General features: G+C 42.3%; 1 protein-coding gene across 6 annotated transcripts in view; it reads right to left on the reverse strand.

Moving 5' to 3' along the window:
* MRTFB (myocardin related transcription factor B) overlaps positions 1 to 26,971 on the reverse strand; it is a 262,113-nt gene that overhangs the window by 165,687 nt on the left and 69,455 nt on the right. For 2 of the 6 annotated variants that reach the window (XM_032328493.1, XM_032328488.1), the window contains exons 1-2: positions 23,735 to 23,999; positions 15,406 to 15,470 (exon numbers count right to left, since the gene is read on the reverse strand). The gene's annotated coding sequence lies outside the window, so the exon portion shown is untranslated. Of the gene's footprint in view, positions 1 to 15,405; positions 15,471 to 23,734; positions 24,010 to 26,971 lie in introns of those variants that run through there. The other 4 variants (XM_032328495.1, XM_032328491.1, XM_032328494.1 and 1 more) reach the window with 4 other exon arrangements.

Raw genomic sequence — 26,971 nt, forward strand, 5'->3', positions numbered from 1 at the left:
AAAGGCTTGACATTTCACAGAAAAATGGCAAATGAGCACATGAAAATATGCCAATTAAAAGCATAATAAGAAATCACAACATGCTTACTAGAATGGCTAAAATTGAAAAGACTGCCCAGACCAACTATTGACAGAGATGTGGAGCAACTGGAACTCTCATGCATTGTTGGTAGAGAATGTAAAAGGATACAACAGGAAAAACAATTCGGCAATTTTTAAAAAGTTAAACATACACCGCACATAGGATCCAGCCATCCCACCTCTAGGTATTTGCCTAAGGGGAAAGAAAGCACATGTCCATACAAAGACCTGTATATGAACGTTCAGAGAAGTTTTATTTGTAATAGTCGGAAACTGGAAATACCCAAATGGCCATCAGTAATGACGAGATATATAAATTGCAGCATATCTATACCTCTCAGCAGTAAAAAAGGAATTAATTATTGATACATTCAACAATATAAATGAATCTCAACATGATTATGCTAAGTGAAAAGAAACACAGTAAAAAAAAGTACATACTAGGGACGCCTGGGTGGCTCAGTTGGTTAAGCAGCTGCCTTCGGCTCAGGTCATGATCCCAGCGTCCTGGGATTGAGTCCCACATCGGGCTCCTTGCTCTGCAGGGAGCCTGCTTCTCCCTCTGACTCTGCCTGCCACTCTGTCTGCTTGTGCTCGCGCTCGCTCTACCTCTCTCTCTCTGACAAATAAATAAAATAAAAATAAAATCTTTAAAAAAAAAAAAGTACATACTATTAAAAATTCACTTCTGTGAAACCCTACAAGAGGCAGACTAATCTATAGTGTCAGAAAGCAGATCGGTGGCTGTGTGCAGAAGGGGGCAAAAGGGTGAGAGGGCAGGGTTCCAAAGGGTACAAAAAGTGGATATTTCCATTATCTTTATTGTGGCGATGGTTTCAAAGATGTCTGTATGTGTCAGAACTCATGATATTCTACAGTTCAAATCTGTGCCATTTATTGTGGATCAATTAGGCCTCAATAAAGCTGGGAAAAAAGTAACTGCCTAAACTTTATAATATCCATTTTTAAATTGTCCCTTTTTTCACTACATGCTAAAAATCTTTTATTGTAGCAAAGCAAATGATGTAACTGCTTCAAATACACCTTTCCCTTTGACCTTTCCTCTACATAAACGGCACTGTAAAAGTAAATTACTATTGGATGGAAAAGTGAACAAACTGGTCTCCCAGGATTGCACAGCGGTCTGTTCTCTGGCTCCAGATGAAGCCTAAATGTTTCGCTCAACTACCAGTCCTGAATGCTGGTCACTTAATACTGAAACTATTATGACCACGAGCCACCCTAGAACAATTCATTAATTCAATAAACATTTACTGTGCATGTACTCTGTCTGGCACTGTTTTAAGTATTAGATTTCATGCAGAATGATCACCAAAATACAAAGCCATTCTGCATCTAGTCTGGGAATAATCTGTAAGTTTTTAGTCATTGCGTTTAAATAACACAACTAAAGAACATCAGGGGAAACAGGCAGATCCTTCTAACACCAAGTCAAGATAATAAATGCTACTGACAAGATGATTAAAGAATTATACACTGTCAGTTTAGAATTCCAGAATGAAGGTATCTCTGGAAACCTAAGTGAATTCAGGACAAGTACTCAAAAAGTACTCCATACATAGCTGCAAGAGCAGAGCCTGTCAGCTACAAGAGGTCCCGCCAGCTTGGAAATATAAAAAGATGTGAAAAACTCAGGCAGACCGAGAAAGACAAAAACCGAATAACGTCACTTATATGTGCAATCTAAAAATGAATGAACAAAACAGACTCTTAAGTCCAGAGAACTGATTGTTACCAGAGGGGAGGTGGATGGGAGGATGGTGAAATAGATAAAAGGGATTAAAACTGCCAAACATAAAATAAGTAAGTCACGGAGATGAAAAATGCAGTGTAGGGAATAGAGTCAGTAACACGGTACTAACAGTGTATGAAGACAGATGGTGATTATACTTGTCAGGGTGAGCACTGACACCCTGAACTGTTGAACACCTGAAACCAACATAACATCGTATGTCAATTATTCTTCAATAACAGTAAGTAAACTTAGGCAGACGGATCCAAAGTGATTTACATAAAAAACAACAACAAAAAGGAAGCTCTAAGTAAATTCTCTATTCCTACCACAGACAACACACCCTCCAGGACATCGTGTATTCTGTACTGTCAATTTTACAGAGTTCTATCCTACCCAGACCAAGGTTAGTAATCACATCTGACAGAAAATGGAAGCTTATTTACTCATCACAAAGAAAATTCAACAGATCCACATCTCTTGCCACACATACATAGATAGGCTCATTTACAGCTGGATGATCAGGTCTATCCATTTGAAAACATTTACTCTCTTTTTTTTCCCCCTGCAGTGGTACTTCTCTTTTCTCTGAAAAAATTAAATAAACTCAGGGCGCCTGGGTGGCTTAAAGTGGGTTAAAGCATCTGCCTTCGGCTCAGGTCATGATCCCGGGGTCCTGGGATTGAGCCCCACATTGGGCTCTCTGCTCAGTGGGGAGCCTGCTTCCCCCTCTCTCTCTCTGCCTGCCTCTCTGCCTACTTGTGATCTCTGTCTGTCAAATAAATAAATAAAATCTTTTTAAAAAATTGAACAAACTCATGAAATGGATGTAAAAATTAACGAATATCCCTTGTTAGAGGTAACTGTTGATGACACTGTGCTTCACATTCCCTTAGAAACTGTTATTCTGTTCCCAAAATTTTCAGGTTGCCTCTGAACTGTCAAGTTCAGATTCTCAAAGGAATAATTTTACTAAACGATAAGCTTTTAGTGAATTTTGACTGACATAATGATTCCTTGTCACATGTTCTAAACACATCATACCCAAGTTTATATCCACATTAAACACTGCTAATCTTCTAAATATTCTACAACTCCAGACCACAGGTTCTAAAGCATGATTTGTAAATATTCTTATTCCCCATAGAGAAGCAGTAACCATTAAAGCAAAAGATAAAAAACCGAACCAGTATTCAGTTATTTTACCTTCTGTTTTTTGTTTTTCAGAGTTAAAAAAAAAAAATGATCCTGTTTTAGGTAAAATGGTCAGTATCAAAAAGGAGACATCCTCCACTGCCAGGTGTTAACATGAATGCCCTGTCATGGAATTTTCCATCTCACCTGCAGTAGTTACTTCCATTAAAATGTGGAAAGGGTACCTGCTGGACACCCAAATCTGTGTTATTTCAAGACATCTCTACCATCAATTATTGCCCTACATTTCCTTTATTACATTTCCTTTTGGAGGAAAATGCTGTCCCACAGCCTAACGTCTACTGGCAATCTCTAATGTGCCAGGTGCCGTGCTAACACGTACGTGCAACACTTTCCCTCCCCCGCACAACAATGCTCTGATGGTGTCTTTTACAGTGAGGCAGAATATGCAGGACTTTTAACAACCTGCAACCCGCCCAAGGTCACAGAGCGCTTTCCCATTAGTAATAGCGCAAAGGAAACCTTGAAGCCATCAACAGCCAGTCTCCCAAGTCAGGCCTTGAGTGGGACCACAGTACCCTGAGAATATAGACTCATCTAACCACGAGCACCAGGGGTTTCTTGATTATCAGCGGGGTTAGCTGGACAGGATGCCTTAACAAAGAAGAGAAACAAAGTTGTGACAGGACTAGGTGTGCATAACAATTTGTTTTCCATGCTTTGGCTCTCAGTACCCCTGGGGACCATAGTGTCGCAAAGTCAGGCGAGGTCTCTTCTGTGGGAAAAGCTGTTTCAGAACTAGCCTGACAGCAGCACGATGACTGCTCCTCACCATGTGTCGAGCGCTAAAAACAATTCTGATTTAAAATCCTACCAGTGTTTATCATATGAGCAAGTAATACAGTAGGAAGTTATAACCAATGAGATACATAAGTGAGTAATTCATTCTTCATTCCTCCCAGGATTCGACATTTCACTCATGACGACAGAGAATCGTGGTTTCAAATGGTAAGCCTGGAACCCCGGGGAGGCACTACTAGTCTGGCCTTCCACAGCCCCTGGAAAATAACCTATTGTATACACTCCTGGGGTTTCACAGGTAACACATGCCTAAGACAAGTCTACAGAACACACACTCTCACCCTTAGAGAATTTCCAAACACTACTTTGCTATCTTTAAGAGGTAGAGTAAAATTCACTTAAATTTAGACTTCACTGACATAGTAGCAAGAACAGGTTGAACAGCTTCTGCATTTTCTTTGCAATTAAGAAAGACTATTCAGAAGAGAACGTAATAAACAAGATCTCTCAGCTGCTTCAACTACAGAAACTACAACTGAAGCACACTGGTAACTTCTCTTTACCTACAGAATACATGTAAATTACTTACAATCACTTACCAGATTCTTTGTAGCCGCCAGGCAACATATTAGCCTAAACTCTACACACACTTACTCAGAAGTGCATTTCAATTGTTACATACTTTCCATAACTCAGACAAATTCTTCCCCTAATTAGACTAAATCTAGGTAGGGATAGATAGATAGACCCCCTCCCCAATTATTTAATGCTGCTATTTGAATTATACACATCAGTCATCAGAAAATCCAAAATTAAATGAGTGGAAATCCCATGTCTGGGAAAATGATCATGTCATTTTAGGTGAGGCAACGGAGGAAGGACCCTGCCCAGTCCAGAGATCAAGTGCAAGGGGGACGCAGGCCTCTACCTTTGGCACCACGTGTTTCCCACTGTCTGTAAGAGCTGCCTCTTCCCTGCTGGACCCCCACGCTGTGAACTTTTCTATTTTGAATGATGCTACCTCTGAAGAATTAACTAGTAAATAATGAAGCTAACTACCTCTTAAAGAATAAAATTATTTCAGAATATAGAATACACTATACTGTATCGCATGCAGTTTAACTGTTTTTTCTAGGAGCTGACAAGGGGTACCTCCAGAAATCAACATTCTTTTATTTCGGCCCCATAAACTGATTTCAAAAGGGATACAACTGGCAAGGGCCTAGGTTCTCAAGACAGAGATTGTTCCATGTACTTAATAATTGTCAGTGCAGTTAGTAACTTAACTTATGCAGGAAATCAAACCCCTAATACTGATCACATTGTCGTTAAAATCCCAAATGTATACTTTTCCACTCTTTGAGCAAATTCGGTAAAATTCAGAATATACAAAGTCTTATTAGCATTTTAGGTATTTGTTGAAACTCTATCTGAAAGAATAAGCGCCAATCTATAAATCAAAAGAAATGTATCTGAGGTGTATTTTTAAGATACATGTTTTTCAGTAATTTTTAAAAACGGAGATGTTATAACCTACTCAATTTGGGTTCTTAGACATGCTCTAGCAAACTACAACTTGCTAGAAGACACTGGCCTACATTCGTAGTCAGGCAAATTTAGGGAAAGTTCTTCGGTGGAAAATTAAAGAAGTAAAAATGTTCCTATCTCTACTACAGGGGGTGAGAGTGGAGAAAAGAATCTAGGCAACAGAAACACTAATATAGTATCTTGATATATGGCAGAGTGGTTAAGAGGAGCGTGTTCAGCCTAAAAAAGTAAGGCAATTGTAGTTACGCCTTAAAATGAAACAAACCATCTCCCCAGTGTGAATATAGTATTACTACTTTATATAAACATGACTGTGTGTTTCTAATATTTAAATAATAAAAATTATGGCATATTCAAACTACCAGTGGTGTGGTTTTCCTGAATATAGAAGGAAGACGGAGCTGGAAGCACACTCACCTCAAAATTAAAGGGTAAAAAACCAAAGTCAAATTCCATTTTTAAACTAGTGTTCCAATGGTTATTAAGAGATAGGAATCGGGAGTCCGCTTTCAAGAGGCCAAGACCTGAAATCTGCAATTCATTTTCTTTTTGTACAAAAGATGAAACTAAGTTAACATCTGCTATCCACAATGTAAAATTTAAAGTCTTGATGTGAACTGACTTCTTACTTTTAAGGTGAACTTTCAGTCCTTTCCATTCACAAATAGGACTTGAGTTATTAAGCTCCCTGCTTTGTATCTCCTGAGTTGATCAAAGCACATTTTCTTAGTACAATCTGTATTGTTCCAAGTGTTTTATAAACATCTTTTCTGAGAGTTTACAGGAGTGATCTGAAATCCTATCCAAGGTTTCATCCTATGAGTCAGTTACTCTTAAAAGGAAATAGAATCTCTGTCTTTATCACCTTTATTTCCCAATCTATCACAAACCCTAATTCTAACCTGGCATAGAATTTTTTTAAAAAATCATTGGTAGGATTATCAGCAGAAATCACTGACATTAAATACCAAGCAGGGCAAAGGGGAAAAGAGCATAATTTTATCACAGGGACATGAAAATTACAGGTCTATATAGTATCTGAACTTTCATAAAAAGACTTAGCCAATAAGGGTAACTCTCAAGGCTTGTCAACCATCTAGCCCTACACTGATACCCCCAAATCTCTATTTCCAGTCCTCATCTGAGACCCAAACTCTCCATCCAGCTGCCTGCTGGACATGTTCCTCTGAATTTAATAATTTGTGTAGGTATTTACTCAATACCTACTACATGCCAAGTACATTACGGGAGGCTCTGGAGATTCACAGCAAAGAAGACAGTCCTGTCTTCCGGGGCTTCTAATGGTGAAGAAAGCCAAACCAATGAAATAATCATAAAAATACATAACACACAACTTGTGATAAGCCCTATGTGCCAGTCTAAGCCAGTCTAAAAATGAGCTCCGTTTGCTCACTGCTCTCTGGTCTGCTTGCCCTCCGAGCCCTTATTCTTGGACGGAAAAGTGGCCGTCACAGGTTACCAAAGCCACAAACTTGGGAGGCATTCCTGACCTGCCCTTCCTCCTCAGATCTCCTCAAGCTCTGCGTCCTGCCTATATTCCCAGAGTAGATGAGCATGGTTGGCTCTACCCAGAATGACCCTTCCCTACTTCTGGAAAACTGCCAAAGTGGCGGCGGTAGAAAATTCCAGCAGAGACCCTGTCCAAGAAAGACATGAAACTCAAGACCAAGAGAGCCCCTGGGATTTTTGAAAACTAAAGCTAGAGGGAGAAACTCTTTCTTCCTTGGTTGAAGAGTATGAAGACAGCCCCTGTCCTGTGGAGAAATTGGAGGCAGCAGACATAGGATCAAGAGTCTGTGTTATAATGAGTGCCTCTCCCTTCAGGCCCCTGGGTTTTTCCTGGTTTCTGCAGCATTTCATTCCTTTTGTACCTTCTCCAGGAACCTCCCACTTAATCCCCCTTGTGACTTAATGTTTCAGCAGGGTTTCTGTTACCTGTAGCCAGGACTCCTAACAGCTCCTAAACCTTTCCAGCCCATGACTTACCCAAATTCTGCTACAAATGCTCTCATTCAGGTCTTTGTCAACTCCCACCTGGATGCACTGAAAAGTGTAATGGGTCTTCAGTCCCCATCCTGTCCCGTGCCTGCGGCACCCCCAATACTGTCTCCAGAGTGACCACACCACGCTCCCCATGCCGGACGATTCAATGGCTCTCCTTGATATGGACAAAATCTAAATTCCTCAACAGGATACACCCAACTCTCTGTAATCACTCTTCCTCTCCAGCCAAGCAACTGCTACTCCCTGCCCCATATTTTATGTCCTGATCACATGGAATTACATGGGTTCCAGCTCAGACAGACAGACAGACAGACGACACATACACACACACATCCATCATGCTGAACTAATTAGTAAGGAGCATAGTTTCCTTTCTGAAAGCCTTGGAAACCTGAAGAAATTCAAGACACACGGTTCTGTTTGGGCTCACTTCTCGGCATCAAGCGATCATATCTCCATCTGTACTTCATGCTACAAATAATCCTAACTGTGACTGCTAGACTATACCCGGTGTTGGGCACACGACATATACAGCAGCAAGGAGCCGGAAGAGAGAATTCCTGATCGCCTAACGGTCTCTGCGGACAAAGCACAAGTGTCTCCTCCTCCCTGAGGTGCTGTCACCCAGATCGAGAGTCCTCCTCCCTCCTCCTTTCCACATCTCTCCGCTGCCCTCTGTGGACACTCCTCACGTAGCACCTGTGCTCCTGGGCCTTGCAGACCGAGTCCGTTTCCACACCCTCTGGCTCCCTGGGTCCCGTGAAGTGCTCAGTGCATGTGAAACACTTAGAAACGTTCCAAGAATGATGTATGCATTCTGAGCTAGGCAGAATGCTGAAAGACAACTTTCTAATTAAAAGCGCGAGGGGGGGGGGGATTTGTGTCTTAGGCTAAGAAACTTCCTCTTCATGCTGAATTAATGAGAATACCTGAAAACACAAAAGATGTTTAATGCCTCTAACCCACTGCATAGTTAATCAGCTGACCATTTTGCACCAATTTCTTACATGGGAGATGCCTAGAAATAAGTTATGATTTTTTAATTTAATAAAAAAAACTTCAGAGAGAAGACCACACAAGCAACAAAAGAAAAATAAACTGGATTTAATCAAAATTTAAAATCTTTGGCCTCAAAGAACAACAAGAAAGTGAAAAGATGACCTACAAGATGGGAGGAAAACTGGACCATTTGTATTTTAATAAGGATATGGGTATGTGATGTGTGTCTCCAGTATATGTAAAAGACAATCTAATTTTTCAAATGGAAAAAGAATTTGAATAGGTATATCTCTCAAGAAAGATACACGAATGGCCAACAAGCACATGAAAAGATGTTCAGCATCATGAGTCATTAGGGCAATGCAAGTCAGAACCACAGAAAAATACCACTTCACACTCACTGGGACGGCTCCTATGAAAACAACCACCACAACAACAGAAAACAGCAAGCACTGGGCAGAGTGGGAAGAAACTGGAATCCTTCAATATTGCTGATGAGAACGTAAAATGGGACAGCCACTTTGGAAAAAAGCTAAACACAGAGTTACCATAAGGCCCAGCAACTCTACTCCCAGGTCTGCATCCAAGACAAGTCTGCCCGAAAACCTGTACCTGGATGGTCACAGCGGATCTATTCACAACAGCCAAAACATGGAAAACACCCAAATGTCCATCAACGGATGACTATACAAAATACGGCAAATGCAGCCACTAGAATATTACCTAGCCACAGAAAGGAATGAAATTCTGAGGCATGCTAGAGCACAGATGAGCCTCAAAAACATGCAAAGTGGAAGAAGCCAGACACGGAAGGCCACATGCTGTAGGACTCCATTCGTGTGGCACATCCCAACCAAGCAAATTCACAGACACAGAAAGCGGCTTAGTGGTTGCCAGGGGCTGGAGGGAGAGAAGAATGAAGAGAGACTGCTAATGGGGATGGGCACTCTTTCTGCGGGGATCAGAGCGTTCTGGAATTAGGTAGGGAGGTTTGGTGCACAGCTCTGAAGATACTAGAGTCCATTAAACTGTGCGCTTTACACATATGAGCTGAAATTTACAGTACGTGAATTATATCTCAGTAGAGCTATTATTTTAAAAAAAAGGGGGGGCACAAATTCCTACAGCGACACCTCTGTGCAGGGGCCTTACCGAATTGCTCTGCCTGCTGCAGGATAACCTGTTGTAAAAGACACACAATCTGTTCAGAGGAGGAGATGATTTATTTTCCTACCACTAAATCCCCACAGCGACTAACCATAAAATCCAATCCAAAGGAAAAAGAGCAAAGAACAAAAGAACACACGATTTGCAATTCGCTGGCAGGTATGAAATGGAATTAACCAAAGACTGAACCCCCCCAAAAAAAAAAAAAGTGTTTAGCAGCACTGCTCGCTTCCCTTTGATTACACAGATTTAAACAAGTCAAAGTCCTTTTTAACTCATGAAAAAATGAAAAACAAGCATTCCCTCCTGTAACAAAATTAACATCCCACAGAAGGTCTGTTTGTACTTGGCCATCATGAACCTTTCATCTCCGAGCACTGCTAAATTAAACAAGCCTATGTTGTATTGAACACCACGAGCCAGACACCCTGGCAGGCTTCTCACTTCATCAGTGGAAGCTGAAGAACATTAGAAATAAGAGGGTGGTGAGAAGGATGCTGACGGTAGTCATAAAGTGGCTTGGACTGCACTCTGGGACATTTAAGTATCTACGATGATGAAACATGCGACCAACTCCGAGACCCCCTTCTCTGTTGGTGTTCGTAAGAAGAGAGTACAGACTTTGGAGCCAGATAGGAATTCGAGTCCTTGCTTAGGTTTGGTTCTTCTTTTTTTTTTTTTTCCCCTAAAGATTCTATTTATTTATTTGACAGGGATCACAAGTAGGCAGAGAGGCAGGCAGACAGAGAGGAGGAAGTAGGCTCCCCGCGGAGCAGAGAACCCAACGTGGAGCTCTATCCCAGGACCCTGGGACCATGACCCAAGCAGAAGGCAGAGGCTTTAACACACTGAGCCACCCAGGCGCCCCTTAGGTTTGGTTCTTAACACACTAGCTGAGTGCCCAAGGACAACTTTCCTAAGGCATTTTATGATGCTCTAAAACTGGGTGATTACATCTATCCTCAGAGTGTTATAAGGACAAAATGAGGGAATGCCAACTGCTCAAGATGCAAATCGCCACCGCTCTCAACTCTGCACAACAAATGCCCATTTTAGAGCTGATATCAGAGTGTAAGTAATTGACATCAGCCCTCCTTTTTCTACCCCGAGGACATCTAAACAACCAAAAGGTCCTATGAAGATTTCATATTAAATAAATTACCTCCTCCCATAGAACTGAAAGTAAGAAAGCCATCAATAAAGTCTATTTTAAATGTTTTAAATCAGGGCATGACACAAAGCATTCATTCACCTAAAAGGTATTTAAAAGTACTGAACTGAGACACACCAAGAGAAACACTTACTATCAGAGAGAAATGCCTATTTTTCAGTGCAGTAATTGGTAACCTTTCTGTAAAGATTGATGCAATCTGATTATAATTCCCAAGTGTCAGTAATCAGTTCTTAAGGTAAAAGAAAAAGGAAGTGGGATGGTTTCAAGCACTCCAGAAAAGATGTAGGAGGATATCCTTTCCCACTGACAGCAATTAATGTTTGAGTGACAGCTGCTAGAACATTCATACTGAAAAACTTTGTCACATTAGAATAGACTGAAATCTATTTAAAACAAAACTTACTAGGTTTAACATACACAAACACAACCCTCACCATGACCCGGGTCTCCTCTCTGAACAAACCAAACGGGCACGAAGGCCAAGACTGCATGGAACCCCCATATTTATCATCACACTGTATGATGTGAGTAGCCATACTCCCATGCTGGAAGTCTATTTAAAGAGGGCATCTGGACACTGCAGTAACAGACAACAGTTAGACTCCCTCTGCCCAGCTCCAGACAAATTTCTATCACACCCACCATGAGGCAAAGCTTCCAGGGTCAGCAAGCAAGGAAATTTCTCTAGGAGGATGCAGCAGTCAGAGACTGGGGGTTTCCCTAGGGTGTTTCTCTAAGCCCTATGCTCACTTTGGAACTTGAGCCCCAAGGCTACTGCTCTCCACCCCTCTTCACCTCACAGAGGTAATAATAACGCCTTTGTGAGAGACCAACTCAGGTATGCACACTGCAGAAGTCAGCCTGGGGTGCTTCCTGGGCATCTCGGCTCTCTACACACACTTAAAAATGTCTTTCCATTCCCCTGCAGTTCCATACTCTCACCCTGATCATGAAACCATTTCATCTGCATATTCTACCACCACACATTCTGGATATGAAGACAGAGCTTCTCCTCTTTCCAACTTCCCAATCAAATAACCACTTATACTGCCAGTCTAAACTTTAAGCTTTATGCCTAAAATAGGAAGAAATCATTACAAATGCACAAAATCCAACCCATACATAAGAATGTCTTAAAATCTGTTTAAATAACAATTCTTACAACAATTTTTACAAATGCTGCAGTTAAAAGGAGAAATAAAGGATAAAGTCTTAATTTTAATTAAGACTTTGGTTTAACTACTACTAGTAATTCCTTACTTTTCAAGAGTATTTTTAGAATTAGGGTTTCAAAGCATGCGATTAAAGAAATTAACTCATCAGTGAAATGAAAGCTACCATATAAGCAAATTCCTATATTACCACAGAAAAGTGTTTCAAGAACCCAGAACTTTGGTTATTCTAGAAAACAAATACAAGGTTATACCATTACCCACAGAATATCCAAGGGAAAAGTCCAGGAATCTCGTTAATTTAGAGCCCACTAATGAAGACTCAATAATTTCCTTTTAGGTCTGCCTAGATTTAACTTTGGACTATTTATTTAGTAAGGCGTTGCTATGGAAATTAAAGTACAAATGAAATTGCTAGGGGATTATTTAATCAATTTTAAAAATTTTTTATGCAAATAACAGCTGCTAAAATACTAATTAAAACTAGCTCATGCATTCTTTAGAATCCCATATTCCAGTGGAAACGAAACGTATGAAACAAAAGCCTACAACATTGCTTAAATCTATTAAGCGCTTGTTCCATGCGCTCTGTTTATTTTGGCTGTGAAAAACTGGTTTAGGAGTCAGAAAAGCTTAAAAGGCAGGATAATGGACAAAAATTTATACATTCTTCTCAAAGGCTGGCAATCCATTTCTCTACTTCTATTTTTAATAAATGCTGAACCACACAATTAAAATATAACTCAATTTCACTCCATTATAATTTAAACTTTGGGGTATGTACTTTATTCTTGTCTTCAAATAACAAAACTGAAAAATAGTCCCAGGTCTCTAATACCAAATATCCTAGGACTCCTGAATTAAGATGTAGTATCTTACCGAGATACTTACTTTGCCCTTAATAGCAACAATAAAAAACAAAGCCGATTTAAATCACTGTAGTACATACGATTCTGAAAATAAGTGAGATATAGTCTAAATCAATAATCCAAATAAAATATTACCGTAGCAAGTGTCACTCCAATTATGTATGTCTAGATTTAGGTGCATTTAAGAGTCATGGATACTAGTTTTCTTCTCTAACAAATTAAATTTCTTAATTAAAATTTAAGGCACGTCTCACTTACCTCTTAGTTCTAACTTAGCAATACCAATATATACCAATCACTAATTCCTTCCAAAACAACTTGAAAGTCTGCCATGTACATGCCAGGTGTGATGCCAGTTGCTGGACGGATTGCTAAAACGTACTTGGTCCCACCCTCAACACACTGTTAATGTTCACTTGAAATGAAAAGAACAGCACCCACATGAAACACACTCTGTATTCTAAGAAGATGCATTTTATACATAGGATAAAATGATAAAGTTTAGTTGGCTTTTTATTGAGTCAAAGAACAAACACCAAGACAATGACACAGTTGGTGTCTGTTTCGTGGGAGACCTTAAGTAACTCTGATTTGATTGAAATAAAATCTAAAACAAACGTAAAATTAGAGTCCACATTCATATCAGAAACTGGTAGAACACTCTGGGGACAGATGGTACTCAACATCAGTAATCACAGGTTTACATTTAAATACATATTCACGTAACTGACAAATTCAGTAAGAATTTTACTGTCGGGGCGCCTGGGAGGCTCAGGGGGTTAAAGCCTCTGCCTTCGGCTCAGGTCCTGATCCCAGGGTCCTGGGATCGAGACCCACATCAGGCTCTCTGCTTAGCAGGAAGTCTGCATCCTCCTCTCTCTCTCTGCCTGCCTCTCTGCCTACTTGTGATCTCTGTCAAATAAATAAATAAAATCTTAAAAAAAAAAAAAAAGTATTTCACTGTCATCCAAATTTGTGAATTCCATTCTCTATGCTATTTGGCAGTTGGGATCCATGCTCGAAAGATGTTAACAAGTTAATTTTTTAAAACATCTTCAAGCTCCACCATAAATGAATAAAAAACAAGAGTACTGCTCCCCACAGAGGAAAACCTTTGGTATCCAAAACAATTAGATCGTTGCCAATAATTTAAAAGAATTTATAATGAGGTAATCTGGGCAACAGAACTAAAAACAAAGGACTCAACATATTTCAAGATTTTCATCATATTAAAGTCCAAGAGAGTGTCTCACTTATACATGAGAATCACACGTTATGTTCTCAATCAGAAAATTTTTCATGTAAGTAAGAATACCAAATGAAAGGGGTCTTTGAAAACATAAAAGGCTTATTTCAGTCAAAAGCCTTGTTATCTCAAAGATACCATTTTTTTTCTCCTATTGGATGGGCAAAGATTAAAGATTAACAAAACTTCATGGGGCAGGGGTATGGAACACAGGACTCTCATCAATTTTGGGGGAGGTGGTGGTAAGAAACCGGTAGTCTTTACAGAGTGCAATTTAAACATATGTATCCACATTTATTTTTTTTTATTTTTTTTTTAAGATTTTATTTATTTATTTATTTGACAGACAGAGATCACAAGTAGGCAGAGAGGCAGATAGAAAGAGAGGAGGAAGCAGGCTATCCGCGGAGCGGACAGCCCGATGAGGGGCTTGATCCCAGGACCCTGGGATCATGACCCGAGCCGAAGGCAGAGGCTTTAACCCACTGAGCCACCCAGGCGCCCCTGTATCCACATTTAAAATGTACATCATCTTTGACTCTGCAGTCATACTTCTAGGAAAATAAACGAACAAGTATACAATGGTGTGAGTCCAGGTTTAATCAACACGCCATTATCCACTAGAAACAATCCACATGGTCATCAAAGGAATGATTAAATAAACCATGGTGCCTCCAAACCATGAAATATACAAGAGTCAGTAAAATCATCATATGTAGTTACACAGTCCTTTTACAATGCACATGTAGAGATATACAAAATACACTGTTGCATTAAAAGACTATCATATGTAGTGTAAACCAACTATTTAATGATTTGTATATGAATACTTCTATATCCATAGATACATTTCTCAAAGTATGTTCACCAAAATATAAATGGCAGTCATTTCTGGGTGAGAGGAGTTAGGTGCTTACTTGTGTCATCATGTTGTTTTATACTGATGCAAGACCTTTCTGTTACAGTAAGAAAATACAACGTATCTCATTTAAGGAAAGAAGTGTTGTCATCTCACCAAAAAGGCCTTCAAATCCTTTCAGTTCCCTGTTTTTAAAAACAACATTTTCACCAAATGTTGTAAGTATATATAACCACCAAGAAGCTCATGGCTTTCCACCTGCTGGGATCCCCTTCTCAATACCAAACTTTAAGACAATGAAGTCATGGGAATTTAAAGATTAGATTCAAAAAAGTAAAGCCAAATAACCTTGTTCAAAAAAAACCCATGTTCCTGGCATCCACCTTAAGAACCCCAGGTTCCGTGAACTTAATATACTCCTAGAACAATCTCCCTCTTACATCTTAAGAAGGCAGGTTGTGGAGAAGAATTTTCACAGCAGTGAGAGGTGGGGAGAGGGTTCTCAAAATAAATAAATAAATAAATAAATAAATAAATAAAATCATAAAAAACTTACCTCAGTAAAAATATTTAATTATCTTCCTGTCTTACATTCTCTTTCTTAGCACCTTTACTGTGAACCTGAGGGGGGAAAAAAATAAAAATTACTTTTTACTGAATACCTACTATATGCCTGGCGGGGATGGTCAGAGATAGCCTCCTGGAGAGCGTGAAGTTCAAGATAAACTGGAAAGAACAAAACAGAAGCTACTAAAAAGGGATGGCTGGGAAGGAAACGGGGAAGTTCCAAGCGTAATCAAATAACGTTTCCTAAATTGTTCAAGAACCTGTAGGTGCCCCATCCAACAAAAATGAATGTTAGTTTTTATTCTTATTAATATATGCTTTTACGTTAAGAAGTCTGTTTGCCTCTCACCACCACCATCATTGTTATTATTGTTATTACTGAGAAATGACATAATCCTTGTCCTCTAGGGGTTTACAGTAGACTGGCTAAGAGTTACCCAGATATATAATATATGGCTAAAGATCAAAGTCAATTATTCGTTCACTTATTTAACAAATACCCGAGTAGCTATCTTTTGCCAGGTCTTTTGCTGGGCACTTTTTAAAAAAGATTTTATTTATTTATTTGAGAAGGAGAGAGTGAGCGAGAGAGCACAAGCAGGGGCGCAGCAGAGGGAGAGGGAGAGGGAGAAGCAGGGTCCCCGCTGAGCAAGGAGCCCAATGAGGGGAAGGACCCTGAGATCATGACCTGAGCCGAAGGTAGATGCCTAACTGAGCCACCCAGGCTCCCGTCCCAGGCATTTCTGATGGGCGGACAGATACGGTTTCTCTCCTCAGTTTCCAGTCTATCAAGACCCACGCTACAGGGCACACAAGCTGCACAAGGAGACAGATACTGCTCCTCCATGGTGCGGGGCAGTATGCATCCGAACCTGTGGAATGAGGCAGCAGAACATTCTGGGTGGAAGGCACGGCATTACAGGAAACACAGGGCCTTAAGGGAATGCTAAGCAGCCTTGTTGTCAGGGTGCATCTGACTGAGCAATGAGGAGCTAAGCCAGGAAGCAGGAGGGGCCTCAAATGCCCCCCTGAGTCTGCTCCCTGATCTCAAGCACACTGATTACCTTGCTCAAATGGAATCCCAGCTTACTTTTAACTTCAATCTAATACCTTACTGTTTTCTCCACGGTTTCTTCTTTCCTCTTTCAAAGGTGATGGGGGGAAGAGTAGAAAAAGGAAAAAAAAAAAGCCCAGGAGCCTCAACCTGCATGGGCGCTGGTGGCAGAAGCAGCACTAAGTGATGAGTTTCACATGTTCTTCTTTAATTCCTCCAATGCTCTAATATGGACAGAATTGTTCCTTTCACAGGGGAGGGAAATGAGGCTCAGAGAAGTCAGACGGGATCTCTGAAGACCACAGAGCTAATAAACGCAGACCCAGATTTAAACTGCAGGTCTGACTCCCAAAGCTTTCTTTCTCTTAGGCAAAAATGCATAAGGGATTTGGCAGAATTTAAAGTCGGTTGAAAACTACTTATAACTTCAGGGTCTGTCAATTTCTGTGCTTACCCAGAAAAACAGCCTTCATGCACACAATCAAAACCACTTAGGGACGACAAAGAGAAGACCTCACAAAAGCAACAAAAAAGATAAACTATGTACAAAAAATTTAACAAAAAATTGGCAAAACCTATGTAAGACAAACTTTGAAATGTTCCAAAAGGACTCAAGAGTCGAATCAAACCAATGAAAAAAATACACAATGTTCTTGGATAGGAAAATATCAGAAAGACATCAATGATCTGTAAAATTAGTTTATAATTTTAACATGATCTCAATTTTTTAAGTGTCTCTTTTCTGGAACTAGACAAAATGATTATAAGTTCACATGGAAAAATAAACAAGGAAAAGCTGCCAGGAAAATGAAGGGCAGCGGGGGAAAGTAAAGTATTTTGTAAAACCAATACTGCGTACTGGCATACAACTAGAAAGACTAATGGAATAGAATAGGAAGTCCAGAGATATGCCCCAATATACCTGGAAGTTCTGAAAACAATCAAGGCGTATTGCATTCTGAAACAAACGGTAACGATAACTGGCAGCTACACAGAAAAGTGCAATCTATGTGCTATCCTTGAACACCAGAATAAATCTCAAATATACCAAAGATTTAAATGTAAAAATGAAACCACAAAAGTACTGAAGGAGAACTTGAACAAATTTCAAATTCTTGGAGGCCTTTCTGTGACTCAAAATCCAGACACATAAATTAACTATCTAAAATCTAAAGAAAAATCTTTTAAGCTTTCTCTGTACCAAAATACATGAAAGTAAATTTAAAAACAAATAGCAAACTGAGGGAAATTGCAACTCATATCCTAAAGGATTAATTGCTCCAATTTATACATTCCTAGCAATAAGAGAAATGCAATCCAAGTGAAAAATTACAAAGGGTATGGACAGAGAGTTCATAGAAACACGGATCACCTATAAGCGTATGAAAAGATGCTCAGCCTCCTTCATATCAAACTAATGCATATTAAAACTACACTGTTAACATTTTTCACTATCAGAATAATACAAATCTAAAGTTTGGAAAACACTGTTGGAGAGGTTATAGAGAAACACGTACCCTGATGCATTACTTGCAGGAGTTCCAAATGACATAACCCTGAAGAAAGGCAGAATTTAACAAAATTATAAATGCATTGCTCAATGACCCAGCGATCCCACTTGTGAAAAGACATCCCACAGATACACCTCATATTTGTGAAATGAGATCTGTACAGGTGTATCTACCAGGACACTGTCTGTGATTGTTAAGAGACTGGAAAAAATTCAAATATGCACCAATGGGGGTTAGTTCAATAAACTAGGGCATGGGCATACAGCAGAATATTCTGAAGCTGTTAACTAGTGTTTCCTATACACTAATATGGAAATATCCCAAAGGAATATTAACTAACCAAAAAGCAAGGGACAGAATAATTTATATCGTGTGCTATATTTTTACACAAAGAAGGAAGTATATATACTCTACAGGTATCAGCTTGTGTCTACACAAAGGAACATCTATAAGGAAACAAACAGGGGTGCCTGGGTGGCTCAGTAGGTCAAGCATCTGCCTTTGGCTCAGGTCAAGCATCTGCCTTTGGCTCAGGTCATGATCCCAGAGTCCTGGGACTAACCCCGTACTCGGCTCCCTGCTCAGCCTGCTTCTCCCTTTCCCTCTCCCTGGGCTTGTGTTCCCTCTTGTGCTGTCTCTATCAAATAAATAAATAAAATCTTAAAAAAAAAAAAACAAATAAAAGAGGATATTTATGAGGAAAGGGGACAGGTTAGACTACAACAGAGTTGGAAATTAGACTCTTCAAAATAAGCTGTTTTAATTTTTCAACATGAATATTTTACCTACACAAAAACAACTTTAAAGTGTTGAAAGTGTGACTCACAGAAAGAGAACTACTCATAAGCCAGAGTCAAAATCCAATGAGCATTAAAAGAGAATTTTCTCTGAAATTAGATATTGACAAACAATTTATTTTTTTACAGATTTATTTATTTATTTGAGAGAGAGCGCACACCTATGTGAGCAGTGGGGAGGGACAGAAAGAATCAGGAAGCGGACTCACGGATGAGCCTGTAGCGGGGCCATCACTCAACATGATAAAAGACTATGGAATCTTTTTCTTCAACCAATCTTAAGCCTATGACTGTAATAATTTATAAAAAGAGTTATTTAAAGGGGCAAGGAATTACAAGAGAGAACAGGAAGGGGCCCCTAGGCCAGCAGCAGCAGCATCACCTGAGAACCTGGTGAAAACGCTAATTCTCAGGCCCCAGCCCAGACTTACTGGACCAGAAACTCTGGAAATAACGGAGGGAGCAATCCCTGCAATGCACACTCAAATCTGAGAGCAACTGAACCAGTCCAGGCTTCCCACACGTTCCTGCGCGTCACCTGCAACAGGGCTCTATGAGAATGAAGATCCTAGTTCAGTGGGTCTGGGCTGGGCCCCAGAGTCTGCATTTCAAACAACCCTCAGGAGGCTGCTGATGTAGCCACTGGCTGGGGGAGCCACACTTGGAGAAGAAAAGCTGAAGTCCACCTGGCGGGAGAAGGTATGCAAACCGTCTTCACGTGGCTGACTTTCCTGCAGAAAGTGCCCTCAATATCAGATGGAAAAAGTCCTTGCACAGGTTTTCTGGCTAAGAGATACCACTTAAGCTCCAAAATGAAAGCTGTACTTGGGGCACTGGGTGGCTCAGTCAGCGAAGGCTCCGACTCCGGATTTCGGCTCCGGTCATGATCTCAGGGTGCTGCGATCAAACCCCCTGCTGGTTTCCCTTTTGGCATGGGGTCAGCTTGAGATTCTCTCTCTCCCTCTTCCTCAGCCCCTCCCCCGCATTGTGCATGCGCTCCCCCCTCTCTCAAATAAATCTTAAAAAAAAAAAAAAAAAGGCTGTACTGAACATGTAGTAAATAAATTTTGAGTTAAAGATTTTAACTAATCTCTACACTCAATGTGGGGCTCAAACTCACGACCCCAAGGTCAAGAGTCACACATTCTATGGACTGAGCCAGGCAGGAGGCCTCAAAAATATTTCTTATTAAGACAACAGAAACAGCTACAAATTGTTGAAGTTCAATTTAAGGATGTCCCATATGAGAAAACTTTCAATTATGAGTGGACTTATGAGCATTTCGAATGAAACCCCCCCCCAAAAAAAAACCCATATTCTTATATCTGTTGGGTTATACTGTCTGATGAACTTTACCTCATATCCATTAGCCATACCACCTGCTCTCCATGAAAAAACACCAGTTTCTTTCTAAAAAACTGTTCTTATATACAAACACTGATGTTTCATTGGCTTTACATGTTGGTGGAGGGGGTGGCGGGGCTACGTTTTCTTATAGGAATCTTTCAAGTCAAGAATTCTAGCCTAGGTGGAAGTTCCTAGAAATGTCGTGTACCTTTATTTCGCAGGTCACACTTTGGATAAATGTTTTCATGTTAAACATTAATCAGTGTGCGGAGATTCCTACATATCCCCTTTTTCACTGAATGTAAGACACCGTCAATTCTTGGACACACAATTATTTCATGTACTGCTAAGAAAAGTTGCCAATTATCACATGACATGCCAATTTTAAGATAGCATTCCATTTTAGATATGCATCTTTAAAATAATGAAATAGCTTAATTATAAAGCTCAAAGATATGTACACAATAAGTTACTCCTTTTCATCTAAATAGGCATGGATTTTGGCCCATTTAACAATGTATCCCCATACCTGGCAACTGGAAGTCTCAGTATCTCTGCAATTCATATTATTTGTTTTGCTTTGGTACAAATTATATATATTTTTCAAGTAGTGATTTTTTTAAAAAGTAGTGAAGAAAAAAAGAGGAGTGACCTCTTTTTACCCTGCAACATGATACTACTTGTTCAAAGTAATAAAAGTTAATTACTCGCAGTCTGGATAATTTTCCAATCCGAAAGTATTTAATGTATCTAACTCCAGTCAATTTTATATACCTTACAGTTCTATTTTGACAAGAGTCTTTACTTGTTTGTTACCACAGCACTTTTCAAAAGTAACAAGCAATGAACAATAAACACTTCATAGCATCCTATCCATTCAACAAAAAAATAAATTTGCTTTGCAGATTTAACAAGAGTTGAAGGAATGTACAATGTTACACTACAGCCATATATTAGTCTGAGTAGAACTTTTTGACTCAGCATTTTCCTCCTGGTGGCAAGATAAACAGTTTTAAAGGAAAAGACAATTTCTAATATGCCACACTAGGAGGACTGAGGACCTATGTGATTATAGGACATTTTATTTTCACCTTCGTACACATCTACATTTTCTAAATTCTCTAATATGGATACTTGCAAGAAAAAAAAGGCTATTTAATAAATAGTTACACTAATTTATATCTTACTTTAATTCAGACCTTTTTATTCTATACATTATCACTGTCCCATCCGAAGTCCACTCCAACCTTCTATTCCTCACTCACTCAGGTGTTGAGCTGTCAGCATTTTTCTTTTTTTTTTTTTTTAATATTTTATTTATTTATTTGAGTGAGACAGTGAGTATGAGAGAGAAGGTCAGAGAGAGAAGCAGACTCCCTGCAGAGTCGGGAGTCCAATGCGGGACCGGATCCCGGGACTCCAGGATCATGACCTGAGCCGAAGGCAGTCACTCAGCAAACTGAGCCACCCAGGCGCCCGAGCTGTCAGCATTTCTAACAAGAATCTCAATGAAGCAAATTTTTCAAAGGGACATAGGTACTAACTTTATCTCCCATCTGAGATTCTAGAATAACCAATGAGACTGTCATGAACCAAGAGCCTACCTTTCTGGCATGTCAGTTACCTCAGAAAGAACAGGGGAAAATTTTTTTCCAACAAAAATTGTTTGTCAGTTAGATTCTGCCCCCTTTCCTGATACTGGGGTAGAGAGTGGATTGCTGTTTAGAGTAAATCTTGGGGGCCTGGTACTGTCCTCTAAGAGAGATGCTTAGATGTAAAAGTAACTGGGGGACAAGACTGTCATTTAGTGTTTGGAGACCAAGATGCTGGATTTCACACAATGCATGGAACAGACCCACATAATGAAAATCCATGCTGGTTCTGAGAATCTTAAAAGAAGTCTAGCCAGATTAATCACCATAAACTGGCATCACTTTAGAACATAACACTGAGAAGTTTTTATAAGCAATTATGGGGGAACCCCAGTAATTTAGGAGAAGGCAGCTAAAGTGAGACAAGTTGAGATACTGTAGGTCTGAAACTAGTGGCTCTTTCCCCACTTCACACACTGTTAACTCAACATCGTTAATACTGAGCATATCTGAACTAATGAGACATTGACCCTGAATCCAAACATTTTCATCTTTTATTCGTTATCAGTGATCAGTGGTAGGAATCCAGTATTGTGGCTCAAGGGAGCAGCACCTCCAAGTTTGTGACACAAAGGTGCCATACAATGTGGACAGAAAACACGGAAAATCCCCTCCATAGAGGCCTCCATAATATACTACTATTATTTAGGTGTTGACTGACTCTGTAATTTACCTTGGCATGCCATCCTTACTTCCATCTACGCTGTTCCTCTATTCTCATAAATAGGTTACCCCAACACTTAGGTTCCCCCTCTGCTCCCCTCCCCCTCCATGCCAGGGTCCATCTCTATCTTTGCTCTTTCCTTTTCTTGTTTGAAAATGCTGATAGTTTCACTGCTCACCAGTCTAAACACCTTTCATTAGAAACAGGTGGAAGCACCCAGTACGGCGCTAAATGTAAATGATGGGGCAATTTCTGTCATACATTTTTCCTGTATTCCTCCCTTACGTGTCAACTGGAGCATCGTACTGATTTTCAATCGCGTGTGTACATGGGTTCCGTTGTTGATGAATTTCAGTAAGGTGGGCTTTACAAAAGTTTGCTGCCAAGGGGGAGGGGCCTTGGTTCTGACAAGGCTGAGCACCACCGCTTCCAAAGAGTGGAATCACGTGCTTAACCAAAATCAAACTTCAAAGTTTCCTCTGCTTAAGGCAAGCCCTGGGCTCCAATATCTGACTTGTATTCAGCCTGACAACCCATCCCTGGCGCACACCGGCTGCTCTAAGGCCATTTCTGGTCTTAAGCGGAGCCCCAACGAGAGTTCCTGTCCATTTGGGGAGTCAGGAACCCTTCTGGGAATACGACAAAAGTCGAAGACCCTCCCCTAAGAAACTCACACAGCATGCTGCACCCAGTCCCAGGGGGGCTCCCACACAGCTTCTGCAGCCCAACTGGGACCCTAGGACTGGAATTTGAGCCCGAAAACCCTGCGGGTGGGGGTGGGGAGAAGGATGCGAGGCAAGGACCGGGCGTGCGCGCCTGGGTTTGAACCCCCCATCCCATCGCTTCCCCGCAGTGTGACTCTGGGCTGGGCGCCTCACGTCTCGGTGCAGCCCAGGAGCGGCGCAAGTTAAGTGCCCGGCAGACTGCAAAGACTCGGTAAACCGTGTTGCCGCGACCAGCGGCACCGCGTCCTGGAGTCAACCCCGCCGCCCACGGGAACCGAGGCGGGCTCCCGGGGTCGCGCCCGAGCGCGGGGCCCGGCCGCGAAAGGGACCGGACCGGCCCGGCCGGCCCCGCGGCCCCGGCCCGGCCGCCCCGCCCCGCCTCGCCCGCGCGGGTCCCGGGACAGCGCGGACAGGGCGGGCGGCTCCGCTGCGGTCGCCGGGCACACCGGGGCCGGCGCCCCAGGACGCGGGCCGCTCGCCGGGCCCGCTCCCCCGCCCGACCCTGCGTCTCCGCCGCCCTCACCCCCTCCTCAGCCCCCAACGGCCGCCACCGCCGCCCGCAGCTCACCTCCCCGGCCACCGCCGCCGCCGCCGCTGCCGCCGCCGCCGCCGCCGCGCGCGATCTCGCGAGACTTCGCTCCCGTCGGCGCTCCCCCGCCCTCCCCCGGGCGCAGGGCCGCAAGCGCGGACCCCGGCCTGGAGCCGGCACGGCCCGTTCCGCAGCAGCCGCGCCCCGCCGCGGGGTCAGGCCAAGCGGTGCTCGCGACCCGGCGTCCGGGCTCCTGCAGCCATTCCGCCCACGTCCGTGACCACGAAGGGTTAAAAGCCAGGTGCGCGACTCCCGACTCCCCTCACCTGGCCGGCCGGGTGCGCATGCGCCTGCCCGGGGCCCGGGACCTGCCAGCCTTTGCAGAGGCTCGGACCGCACTGACAGCAGTAATCCTAGCAGCAGGTCTGGGAGTGCTTACTGGGCGCAGAGTACTGTTGCAACTCCCCTCACAACAGCCCCGCGAAGTGGGTACTACCATCCTCCCCACTCCAGCGAGGAGAAAACGGAGGCTTGGCTCGATTAAGTAAATAGCCCCAGGTCACACTGCTAGGAACTGGCGTCCGGGGTTGTCTGCCGCCCAAGCCAAAGCCCCATTTTTTTTGGCCTCCATGACAACGCCAGGCCCTGGCCTTGGCCCTTCTTTGGCTGAGGACGCTGAGTCCATCAGCCCGTCTCTACTTCCCTCCCAAGGTTCACCAAGGTGAGAGGAGGCGGGCGCTCCTTAGGAGGCCGGCTGCTCTCACCTCTATGGTTGGATGGAGCTGCTGTCCAGAAGATGCTTCTCCTGCAGGACATGAGCTCCCTAAGGTCTCCCTGTGCCAGACACGGTGTAGGGCCCTGAAAACTATGTGACTATTTATATTCTTATATTTCATTGTCTTCTCTTTAGACTGGTGGCCTTTTGATTGTAGAGAGCACAGTAGAATGGAACGCAGGACAAAGAGCTAGGGGATGCAGAGAAAGGTGTGCCTTCTTCCCCGGGGTGAACTCTTCACATTATATTATTGTTTGGTTGGTTTGTTTCTTTTACATTTATTTATTTATTTTATAGACAGACAAACAAAGTAGGAGGAGGGGCAGAGGGAGAGACTCCTCAAGGAGGCTGCCCACAGAGCGCAGAGCTCTACCTGGGGCTCAATCCATGATCACGACCTGAGCTGAAATCAAGAGTTGGGCGCTTAACCAACTGAGCCACCCATGCGTCCCTATATAATTATTTCTAAAGCAAAGGGGCTAGCAACCATGGAGGGCATTTCAAGGTTGCTACCAATATTCTTCCAAGTTAATTCTTCATAGGATATATTCTTCATAGGACAACGAACACTGGGGGGAATGAAGAACCTGGCCTGAGCTCCCATAGTCAGACAGGATATGAACCTAAGCCTGAGTCCAGAGCCCAATACTGCCTGGCACCTAAGTCACATGAGAGAGCATGAGCTGTTTCATCGGGGCCAGCAAGCTGCTGTGAAATCAAGAGCCTGGGAGGTTCTAGCTACCCCTTCCTCTTGCATCAAGGCTGCATGGGCTTACCCAGGCCACCTGACAGTCACGTTAACATCAGCAAACATTGGCCTGCCCATTCTCCCAGGCTGTCCACTCTCTCCAGAAACATGGCCATTCTCTGCAGACCAGAGGTTACGAGTGCCCCTCCATGTACCCAAATCACACAGTCCAGCTGATGGAGGAAGTGAGAAAGGGGAAATCACATCGGATAGACAGCTACCAGGTGCCAAGCACTGCTCTCAGTACTGTCCCTTCATTCACTCACTAAGTCCTACCCAAAACCCCATGCAGGAGGTATGGCTGTCCCTGTTTCAGAGAAAGAAATCAAAGGGCCAAGACGGGAGTGAAATTCCCCAAGCGTACACAGGAAGTAAGTGGGAGGGCTGGGGCTGCACCCCAGGTTTGTCTGTCCCCAGAACCACAGACTTTGGCCTCTGTGACTAACAAGGTTCTTCACTGTCCCAAATGCCCATGTCGTCACACAGCTGAAAACCAGGAAATTCCCTGAGATTGGGGCTCTAGGTCATCAGACACCGAATGTTCTCCTCTGGGTGTACTGTGCTTTAGTATTCTCATCTAAAATAAGGACATAAAGAGTTTGTTGGGAGGATTAGCCAGGTTAATATACATGAAGCATGCAGAAAAGTGCCTTACACTGATTAAGCTCTCAGTAAATTATACCTATTATTACCATGGGTGCAATGTCATGTTTTATTCTGTCGCCATGCCCCAGTACAAATTCCCAATCAAGGTGGAGGATATGACCTTATCTGCTCAGGCAGGGAAATAAAATTAGTTTCTAGCAAACAATAAATGCTCTTTAGTGGACAAAATGACCCCCACACTCCCCCCCTCAATTGTGGAAAGAGACCAGAGGCTCCTGAACCTCAAATGCCCTCTCTCTTCCCTGTTTCCTGGGATTCTGGGAGCCAGTTTTATAAAAGGCTCCCCTCAGAGATGAGAAGCTACCCATATATTTTTAAGTTGTTGGCAAAAGTGAAGAGAAAAAGAAAATTTAATCTGAGACTTCTTAAGAAAATTTCGGTATGGTTGGGGATTAATAGAACCACAGTGACATCATCACTTGGGAGGAGGTTTTTAGAGGAACTGAAGCTGCCACACACTCAGGCCATTGTACCCCAAATAAAGTAAGATTTCCCCCCGACACAAGGCATGCCGCACGTTCCCATGAATGGCAATGTCTTGCTATGGAAGTAAGCCTCATCGGGGAAGGAATGGACACAGCAGTGTCCAAAAGCACATTACACTTGGATGGCACAAAAACAAACAAACAAAAAGCCCAGGGGTGATTCTAGTATGCACACCTCTGAGGGAGAATGTCCAAAAAGCACTATTAAAATGCCTTCCGGCCCAGGAGGATTTTTTTTTTTAAATTATGTGATTTGTCTAGCACTCATTTGTTCAATAAAAACTTGCTGAGCATTTAAGCTTCAGTTATTGTGTTAGAAGCCATCAGCAAGATAGGCTGGGAAGTTTTGGGGGGCTGGGAAGGGAGGGTGGACGGAGACCCTAAAAGGCATCCCAGACCATGCATACCATGAACACATTGGGACAGCAGAGTAGGAAACCCAACCGGAGCTATGACATTGGTCCCCACATACACATCCTGCCCCACTGGGCAAATCCAAGCTCATTATGGGATCCCACCACCTCTGCCCCACCAGTACTTGGTCAAGGATGGGCAGGCTGTAGTGACACAGCTGTCAGATCACTAGCCAATCAGAATTTGAT

This window comes from Mustela erminea, chromosome 20 (genome assembly GCF_009829155.1).
Source record: "Mustela erminea isolate mMusErm1 chromosome 20, mMusErm1.Pri, whole genome shotgun sequence".
In the NCBI taxonomy this organism is placed as follows: Eukaryota; Metazoa; Chordata; class Mammalia; order Carnivora; family Mustelidae; genus Mustela; species Mustela erminea.